The following is a 9,683-nucleotide window of genomic DNA, read 5'->3' on the forward strand; positions in this document are numbered from 1 at the left end:
AACTGGTAAGGCATATTCTACCATAAGTTTTCTATTCTTGATTATGTCCTGTCCAAGGCAGCCTTGTCAGGGTCAGACACGGGATACTGAATAAAAAGTAGAATTCTCCTCCATTTGTGAGAATAAGGCAGGAAATAGCTCCCTAATTATCTGTCCAATAAAACATGGTCAGCCAGTTAATCCATGTATCTACAACCAACAACAATGGATGTAGCACATTGTATTCATATATTTCAGCAAACTGATTCACCCACAGTTAAAAAGGAATAGTTTAAAAGGTCTTTGGAAAGGTGGTGAATAAAGAAATAAAAGGGAAAAGGGATGTAATATCTCTCTTTTTTTTTTTTTTGGTTTTTCAAGACAGGGTTTGTCTGTGTAACTTTGCACCTTTCCTGGAACTCACTTGGTAGCCTAGGCTGGCCTCAAACTCACAGAGATCTGCCTGACTCTGCCTTTTGACTGCTGGGATTAAAGGCATGTGCCACCACCGCCCAGCCGGGATGTAACATCTTTTAAATAACAATTTATAGGAAAACATTTTAAATAAAAAGGGGGCTAGATGGATGGTTCAGCAACAAGAGCACTGGCTGTTGTTACAGTGGACACGAGTTCTATTTATAGAACCCACAAGGTAGGAAAACATTTGCTGTAACTCTGGTTCCAGGCACCTCCTGCCTTCTATTAGCCTCCATATGTACTGTGTACAGAGAAAACATCATGTAAATAACTGTTTTAAAGTTAATAAAAGTAAGGAATGGAATTCTTTTTTTTATAGTTTTTGTTTTGTTTTGTTTTGTTTTTTGAGACAGGGTTTCTCTGTGTAGCTTTGCACCTTTTCCTGGAACTCACTTGGTAGCCCAGGCTGGCCTCGAACTCACAGAGATCCGCCTGGCTCTGCCTCCCGAGTGCTGGGATTAAAGGCGTGCGCCACCACTGCCCAGCCAAGAATGGAATTCTTTATAGTAAGATAAAAACAGACAGTAGGCAGTGATAGTTAAAATGAACTCCTTATTGTCTTGCATTGAAGCAGCTGTGGCCTCCTGTCAAACCAGCCTGCTCAGAGCCAAAAGCAGCTTTATTCTGATGTTAGTAAACCTCCTCATAACTGTTCATCTAACAGCAGAGTACACAATGCTGTTAAGTGACTTTGAAATGATGCATTCTGCATTTCTGTTCTCTATCTTTGTGAGAATTGGGGTATTGGTATAGTTATCTTTTAGACTGAATGTTAAGATTGACATGACTCATATGCTCAAGAGCAAATTACGTTCAATGTGTCACCAGAATTTCACCTAAGACCTTGTGGTACAAGATGAACATTCCAGAGGCATTTCTTTTAATCATTTTATGTAGCTAGAATTTTTTTCTCCTGCCTGGCCCATGGTCAGGACAAATCTCTCTCACCCACCAGTCCCACAGCTGCTCAGACCCAACCAAGTAAACACACAGAGACTTCTATTACTTACAAACTGCATGGCCATAGCAGGCTTCTTGCTATCTAATTCTTCTATCTTAAATTAACCCATGTCTATTAATCTATAAGTTACCACGTGGCTTGTGGCTACCAGTACCTTACATCTCACTTGTTATGGCAGCGGCTGGCAGTGTCTCTCTGCCTCAGCCTCCCCCTTCCAAGAATTCTTCTCTCTCCTTGTCCCACCTATACTTCCTGCCAGGCTACTGGCCAATCAGTGTTTTATTTATTATCCAATCAGAGCAACACATTTACCATACAGAACATCCAACAGCAATTTCATAATTTATATATGGCTCTGCATGATTTTTATGTAAGAATTCCCCTAAGTGTCTCCACTTTTACATTATGATCATGTTCAGAAAAGGATTGGTTAATCTAGCCTGCTTAGGAATATGGACACCTCTACATGATCATGTCCAGCTTCCCTATGTACATGCTTCCTTTGTTTAGCAAAAGCATTGGAAAGGTATTCCATACTTTACCATCCTCCTGCAGGTAAAAAAAATTTCCCCTTTCTTCCATCTTGGATATTGTGATGGCTATTCTTGGTGGTCAAACAGATTACCTCGGCAACTAACTAAAACCAAAAGAGTTGTGTACAACACCTGTGAGGAATTTTTGAAATATTTTGATATTAAAGAACCATTTTTAATCTAGAACATTTGAGGTGATATCCAACTTTAGCTGCTTGGTGTCTGTGCACACTTTTAAGTCCAACACTGAGGAGGCAGAATCTGAGGTTTCTGAGTTTGAGGTCAGCCTGGTCTACAGAATGAGTTCCAGGGATACACAGATGAATCTAGTCTCAAAAACATCCAAAAAAATCAAAGGAAATATAAGCTCCACCTTTAATCTGGATCATACTTTCAGGTGGCAGCCTACATACGTGAAGAACACAGAAGGAGTAATACCTGTAGCCCTGGCTGTGGCTACCAATTCTTTTTTTTTTTTTTTTGAGACAGGGTTACTCTGTATAGCATTGCACCATTCCTGGAACTCTCTCTGTAGCCCAGGACAGCCTTGAACTCACAGAGATCTGCCTGCCTCTGCCTCCCAAGTGCTGGGATTAAAGGCTTCATTCTTTTACCAGCATTAGAACCTACTTCCTTAGAATTGTATTGTATACTAAAGACCAGCTGAGATATACAACCTCATGAACTGAACAACTACTGAATTCTTAAAATTTCCATTGGTAGCAGCCACTGATAGACTACTTGAACAACAGTTTGTGAGACATTCTAATAAATCCATTTTCTTCCTATGTAGAGAGATTCATTCTACCAGTCCTTTTCAGGTAGAGAACCTTGAATAATGCAGTTTTTTCCTTCACCTGCCCACTGAGGAAGATGTGCTGACTAACAATTGTGTTCATAAACACATTCTTTCTAGTTCAGTTATTCTCTAAATATTAAACTATCCATGAAGACTACTCTGTATTATTATTCATTTGCCAACAGTTTGTTCTGAATTTCTGGAATAAAACTCCTAAAGCAATGGACCTATTGTCTTGTTTGTGATGAAGTTCCTGCTTTTCTTTGCTGGTTGTCTGAAGTCCCTATGACAACCAGGTAAAAGTACCTTCAGTTCACCTGGTGTCAGTATTAAGTCACATAATAAACACTCTCCTTGTGTGTCTTTAAATTGCTCTTTAGTTAATATTCTGGGATCCCTTTTACCTGTGTGACAGGAAATCACTCCACCCCATAGAGTTTACAGGGCTGTACAAGCTAGCCAGGCACATTGTGTCCAGGAAGAAGGAGAAGTTCCTATGGAGTCCAGGAAGTAAGCAGGGTCAGCTATTGGAACCAGGGATAAGTGTATTAATATGCATATCTCTGCTGATTTAAAAAAAAATCTTTGTCTAGAGTAGAAGGAAGAATCAGGAAGCATGTACTGTGTCTTTAAGCACACTCTAACCACAAGTGAGGTGCTCTTGTCACTCCGTCCTCACTAGCCAATCAGGCCCTCCAGGTGACCTGGCAGCCAGAAGTCCTGCAGGGTCCTTCTGGCCACTGGCTTCAGACTTGGCTTTGAAGAAGAGCTGGTTTCAGCAGTTTTGTGTGGTGTGCTGTGAGTCCTGCTGCAGGGAGCTGAGCTGAGAGCATGGCTGAGCTGGGAGCATGGCCGAGCTGGGAAACCATGACATGGTAAGTGAAGGCCTACTGTCCATAGATGGGGTGGAGCAGATGGTGAGGTTTGGGATCCAGTGTGGTGAGACTTCCTTTCATCTAGGTAGGAACCTGCTTGCAGAATCTCTGTCCTGTGAAGTCCCATGTGGTACTTGAAACTCCCTGGACCCAAGGACAGACCTCTGAATAACTTTGCTTTGTGGGCTGAATCTGCTCACAGAATTTGGTGCAGGGATCTGCGTGTAGAAACATCTTTGTGCTGAATGAGGGTGGCCCTCACCTTTAATCCCAGCACAGGGGAGGCAGTGTTAGGCCGATCTCTTTGAGTTCAAGGCCAGCCTGGTCTACATAGTGAGAACCAGGACAGGCATAAACGACACAGAGAAGTCCTGTCTCAAAAAACAAAAACAATAAACAACAACAAAAAAGAAATATTTTGTGGTAAACTTAGACATGGTTTTGGTGCACTCATGGAAAGCAGGTTGTCAAAAATGAAGAGTACCATCCATACCTTTTAGAAGTTCAGCACTTTGCATTTCACTTTCATGTGTAAGATCCATTTAGAATTAATTTTGTGGAGGTTGTAAAAGGCATCTCATGTGTTGTGTAACACTCCACTATAAACATGTGATGTAGAATAGTAGAATTGGTGATATGAAGGATTTACTAATTCTTTGGAGATATTAAGTCTCACAAAATAGAATTTAGCTGAAGGAGGACAACCTCAAAAAACAAACAAACAAACAAACAAACAAACAAACCTCAAAGGTAAGTGTATTTTAGCATGGTCTATTAGAGATTAGGACAGGATGATACACATTTGTTTGGCTCCAATCCATTACAAAGGAGCCACTTCTTGTATAAAACAAGCCACTTAATCAAAGAATGGGACTCTAACAAGCTGCTTTTTGGGGCATAACAGGGAAACAACCAACCTGAAGTCCTAGCATGCCATAAAGTTCCAGTTTTCCTCTTGAGCAAAGCATAGTTCTGCCAGATGAGCAATATGACACCAGGTGACAATTATTTGAAAAGTAAAACACTAACCAGGTGTTGGTGGTGCACACCTTTAGTCTCTGTACTCACTCATGAGACAGAGGCATGTTGATCTGTGTATGTTTGAGGCCAGCTTGATCTACAGAGTGATTTCCAGGACAGGCTCCAAAGCTACACAGTAAAAATCAGTCTTGAAAAAACAAAAAAGGCAGTAGAGATGGTTTAGCGGTTAAGAGCACTGGCTGTTCTTCCAGAGATCCTGAGTTCAATTCCCAGCAACCATGTGGTGGCTCACAACCATTCGTATTGAGATCTGGTGCCCTCTTCTGGCCTGCAAGCTTGCATGTAGGCAGAACACTGTGTACATAAAAAATAAATAAATCTTTAAAAGAAAAAAAATAAAAATAAAAAAAGAAGAAAAGAAAAAGTTAAAAGAAATGTAAAACACCAATTGCCTAATCAAGCAAGGCTTTCACTTCGGACATCAGGCTGGGATTAGGAAAATTCTTGGGAAAGCCAATTAATAACCTTGGACCTAGGACTAGGGAGCTTTCCCTAAGGGCCAGATATGTTAATAATAAAATAGAGCTCATTTCTGAAAACCAGGAATATGCTTTGGAGAACTAGCAATGGTCTGGAACCAGGGCATTTGTGGTGGGGTTACTTCAGATCCTGAGAAACCAACTCTTTCCACCATATGGGGCTATAGTTATCAGTCCACAGATCACTGTAGGCTTAGTCAGTAATGTTCCTGAGATACTGTGTTTCCCCTTGTGCAGCATTGTTTGATTAGCCTCCCCTTTGTGTCTGAACCATTGTATGACACTGTCTGCTGATTTCCTAGAAGTGCCCCATTTCCTTTCATTTCACCCCTGGAAGTAGTACCCAAAGTGCTATTCTTCTTAAGAAGCTTGGTTGACTTGAGACATAGCTTGTGTAAGACCTCTCCACCCCTGCTTTTATCGTTTCTACCTTATACTTTTCCTCTCTTTCTCATCTCCTGTGACCTTCACCTCAGGATGCTGTCACTGAAGAAGATCCTGCTGTTCCACATCACTGGGGTATTTAAATAATTTTGGAAATGACCTTGCTGTGTAAGTCTCTCTCCTCTGTCTCATTGAGTAGACTTGCAGTCTTCTGTCCCTATTTAAATTGCTGAAAGTGTAACCTGAAGACTGAACCTAAAAGTCACAAGGATCATTAGCATTTGTGGAATGCAGAGTCTCTTCTAGACTGGCTCCTCTTTTAGCATTCACTGGAGATGGATGCACGCTGTCGTTAAAGAGATTTTTCTTTATTTTTCTCTGAAGTGTGTTGAGTGATTTCTCCCTTGGAAGGCATTTTAATTCTAGAACAGCTGCATTTCAGTCCTGTTTGTTTCTGAAACAAGCTCTCTTATGTTGACACCAGTGGCCTTGGTCCCAGTCTGTTCCTTTCTAGGGCAATGACTTTGCTGTCCTCTAATATTGCACATTAAAAATCTTATATTAAATGATTATATCACCTAAGAGTTTCAAACTATCCATTTGAGTCATTCAATTGCATATCTATTGCAGTAAAAGGAAAAGGATTAGCATGTGGAGCATGGTTTCTACCTTCAGATCAGAATAGAAGGAATAGTTTACTGTGTACTCTGCTGGGGGAAAGAGGGTAGACAATCACCTGTTGGAGTCACCCTTATGAAAACAAATCTGGTTATAGCAGGGGAAGTGATTTTATAATTTCTCAGCATGTACTAATTGCTCTCTTGTGAATGAAGATAGACTAGACTGATAAGTATACATTTTGTGAAGATCAACTTGCACCAAATGATGTTGAATTTTCAATTAGGCAACTCTCCTATGCAGATATTTTCAGTCCTGCTTGACACAGTTATGTCAGCTCAGAAGTTTGTGAAAAAGTCCATTGACTGTAAATCTGTGTGTCAGGTTACAGATCACAACAGCCCACAAGTGAATATGGGAAGATCAACCTATCTCTTATTAATGACATTCCCTCTACTAAAGAAGGTCCCACTCGGGCTGGAGAGATGGCTTAGAGTTTAAGAGCCCTGGCTGCTCTTCTAGGGGTCCTGAGTTCAATTCCCAGCAACCACATGGTGGCTCACAACCATCTGTAATGAGATCTGGTGCCCTCTTCTGGCCTGCAGGGGTATGTGCAGATAGAACACTGTATTCATAATAAATAAATAAATATTAAAAAAAAGAAGGTCCCACTCTTTTTGGAAGTCAATATACCTAAGTATTTTATCTTAAAAAGTACATGACTTTATCTCTTTTAAATATTACCTATTGTTATTATTTTTAACATTTTAAGTGCATTACTGTTCTTATCTATTTGCTTCTGTTCTCTAATGTTTCTAGGTCATTAATTGTTTCATTTCTTTTATCATGAGTGCTGTTGATTATTGATTTCTGTGTAGAGTGGTGTCTCCTGTAGTCCAGGCTTGATGCATGCTATGTAAGTGAGAATTGCTTTGAACACCTAGACCTGCCTCTGCTGCCCAGTGCTGGAAAGATAGTCCTGCACCTCCTTCCAGGCTGGACCCAGTGAGAAGGGGAAATGGACCAGTTAATTAGTCCACCAGTCTCTCTGGCATTTAGGGTGACATACAAATGAACAGGGACCTGTGCAAAAATTATTCCAGCTGATGTAGTGGCAGTGCAGAAAGGGAGGGGCAGGAAGGAGGGTGAGAGTTTACTTGCTTCAACAGTTGTAGCTGGAGTTTTCCTGCCTGGCCCACAGTCAGGACAAATCTCTTTCACCTGCCAGTCCCCCAGCCACTCAGACCCGACCAAGTAAACACAGAGACTTATATTGCTTACAAACTGTATGGCCGTGGCAGGCTTCTTGCTAACTGTTCTTATAGCTTAAATCAATCCATTTCCTTTAATCTATACCTTGCCACATGGCTCGTGGCTTGCCGGCATCTTCACATGCTGTTTGTCATGGTGGCGGCTGGCAGTGTCTCTGACTCAGCCTTCCACTTTCCAGCTTTATTCTCCTCCTTGTTCCACCTATATTTCCTGCCTAGCCACTGGCAAATCAGTGTTTTATTTATTGACAAATCAGAGCAAAACATTGCCATATAGAACATCCCACAGCACTTCCCCCCCTTTTTTATTTTTCAAAAAGGAAGGTTTTAACCTTAACAAAGTAAAATTACATATAATTTTGGAATTTGGGCATAGCTTCTCTTACTACTTCGTGCTGGAGGGGGGCGCTGTATCTTATGGGGACACAAAGAAAATTTTAGGATTATGGAATAGTCCATGAGGCTGTATTGTCTAAGCCAGTTGACTTCAAACTATTCTGGATGTTGGATCATCAGGGCCATGGTGTCATTGGAAACCTTTCAGGGGGTCTTGGCTGGTTAAACCTGATGAATCTTAGTCTGGAACAAATCCATAGCCTCTGACTTTCTGTGGGAACAAAAGCAGAGTCTCCTTTCCAAAGCAACACATCCTTACATCCAAATTTTGAAGTCAAGGTATCTTTAAAATATACATATTGGTTTAACTCAACATCTTTTACGATCAAATGTTTTTCTGCAGTTAAAAATCTCAAAGACAACACAATCCAGATTCTCTGTGTAATATTCATCTTTACGTGGCTTATTTTTTATATTAATTTTACTGTCTCTTTAAAGACTTTATTTTTTAAAACTATATATTTGTTTATATAACTGTATATATCACCTTTTTTGTCTCTTGCAAGCCTACATATATTTTACACACATTTTAAACTATTACATCTGAATCTGTCTAATTGTGGATCTATTTCTTTATACTGCAGCATTTGTAAGACTGAAACGGGGCTATGGCTGCTGGAACCGCCCACCTCAGCTTCCCAACATGGTGGTGGTAGTTTACTGCCAGCTCTGGGAGCTATCCGTGGCTCTATACTTTTATCCAAGCAGCATGTAGCCCATAAACATCTTTTTTTTGTTTTGTACTAGCAAAGGCTAAATCTACCATGCAACTTAATGTGCCACTTGCAGAGGCCTCATTCCCACCATACAGCGGCAGGTCGAGCACTCACGCTAGGAACCCGCCAGTAGCTTAAACCTGCATGTTGACGCTCATTTGAGAGAGAAAATTAGGAAGCTGTTTTTAGCTCCATTTTAGAATCTTTTCTCAGGTTTTAGGTGGAAATTCTTGCCAACACGTTGGGCACCATTTGTAGCTAGAGTTTTCCTGCCTGGCCCACAGTCAGGACAAATCTCTCTCACCTGCCAGTCCCAGAGCCGCTCAGACCCAACCAAGTAAACACAGAGACTTATATTGCTTACAAACTATATGGCCATGGCAGGCTTCTTGCTAACTGTTCTTATAGCTTAAATTCATCCATTTACATTAATCTATACCTTGCCACATAGCTCGTGGCTTGCCGGCATCTTCACATGCTGTTTGTCATGGTGGCAGCTGGCAGTGTCTCTGACTCAGCCTTCCACTTCCCAGCTTTATTCTCCTCCTTGTCCCACCTATACTTTCTGCCTAGCCACTGGCCAATCAGTGTTTTATTTATTGACCAATCAGAGCAACACATTTTGCATACAGAACATCCCACAGCAGAATGTGAATTCTTAGCTGTCTGCTTTAGCTGCCATGTCTGATACTTGTTTCAATGCCACTTTTTATGGAGTTTATGTATTGCTCTGGAACCAAGGGCCAAATTAAACCCTTTTCTAAGTTCACATAGATATCATCCATTTTCAAAGCAACAGAAAAGCAATGATACACATCTATGAAATTTTACACCAGAATTTATTATTTCATGTATTTGAAGAGAAGTGTCTTTTTGAAGTATGTAGGTCAGTTAGCCTTCAAAAACAGATACTCAAAAAGATCGAAAGTGATGGGCATGGTAGTGCATGCCTTTAATCCCAGTACTCAGGAGTCAGAGGCAAGTGGATCTCCATCAGTTTGAGGCCAGCCTGCTCTACAAAGTGAGTTCCAGGACAACCAGGGATATGTAAAGACCCTGTCTCACTTACCTTATCATTTAAATTTATAGGCTTTTTGTCCATATTAGTTGACATGTGTAAACAAAATAAAAAGAGACATTAAAATGCTTGAACA

The sequence above is a fragment of the Peromyscus eremicus genome, unplaced genomic scaffold, assembly GCF_949786415.1.
Source record: "Peromyscus eremicus unplaced genomic scaffold, PerEre_H2_v1 PerEre#2#chrX_unloc_1, whole genome shotgun sequence".
Classification (NCBI taxonomy): domain Eukaryota; kingdom Metazoa; phylum Chordata; class Mammalia; order Rodentia; family Cricetidae; genus Peromyscus; species Peromyscus eremicus.